Genomic DNA, 1,134 nt, shown 5'->3' on the forward strand with positions numbered 1-1,134 from the left:
TCATATCATTATATGAATATTCCACATAACATAAATACAATATCATATACGAAGAACACTTTTGTAATCATACAACATGTAAGGTTTGGCCACTTAGGAAAAGTGTGGACGTTACAATTATCACCCACTTAGGATGATACCATCCCAGAATCATGCATCAACAAATAGTTGTGGATATCGACTTTTCGTGTCACTTTATGTTTCCTAATTAAGGTTCGGCCCAACAGTATGTTTCCAACGCACATGTACCAAATCGATCATATTATGCCACAACTTTTTCCTTTTTCGATTGACAATTGCTTCAAGCTCCTCAACTAACATATTGTTCTCATTAATCCTTAATTCCAATAGTGGAATCATGTCAGGTTCTCCTCCCAAGCACTTGCTCAAATAACAAACATGAAAGGTGTTATGATTATCTTTCAGTTCATCTCGTAACTCAAGCTTTTATACTTGCTTCCCAATCTTCTGAATTACTTTGAATGCTCCAATGAAACAAGGAATTAACTTCCCATGTTTTGTAAATCTGATAAGTCCCTTCCAAGGAGAGACTTTAAGTAATACCTGATCACCGACCTTAAAAGTTGCAGGTCGTCTCTTCTGATCAACATATCTCTTCTAGATATTTTGACCAGCTCGCATTCTCTCTTGGATGATTTTCACTTAATTAGCGGTTTGTTGAATGATTTTGGGACCTACAAAGTGTTTTTCTCCAGCTTCTAACCAAAAGATGGTGTACGACAATTTCTCCTGTACAATGCTTTATTAGGAGGCATCTTGTTTCTTGAGTCATAACTATTCTTGTAGGAGAATGCTACTAGTGGTAGGTGATCATCCCAGTTACCAGCGAATTCCAATGTGCATTCCCGTACTATTCTTCCAATGTTTGGATAGTTCTTTCACTTTGTCTGTCACAACTTCATACCTATTTTTTCATGCATACTATTTCAGAATCAGGAATCAAATAGACTATCTCTGTCTGATACAATCGATAAGGTTACACCATGATTCTTAACAATCTCTTTCATGTAGGTTACTCCCAACAATTCCACAGACCAAGTCTCTCGTGCGGCTAAAAAGTGTGCACTCTTCGTTAATCGGTCTACTATAACCCATATCATCTTGTGGCCTTTT

The sequence above is a fragment of the Lactuca virosa genome, chromosome 5 (assembly GCF_052849685.1).
Source record: "Lactuca virosa cultivar CGN04683 chromosome 5, Lactuca_virosa_CGN04683_v6, whole genome shotgun sequence".
In the NCBI taxonomy this organism is placed as follows: Eukaryota; Viridiplantae; Streptophyta; class Magnoliopsida; order Asterales; family Asteraceae; genus Lactuca; species Lactuca virosa.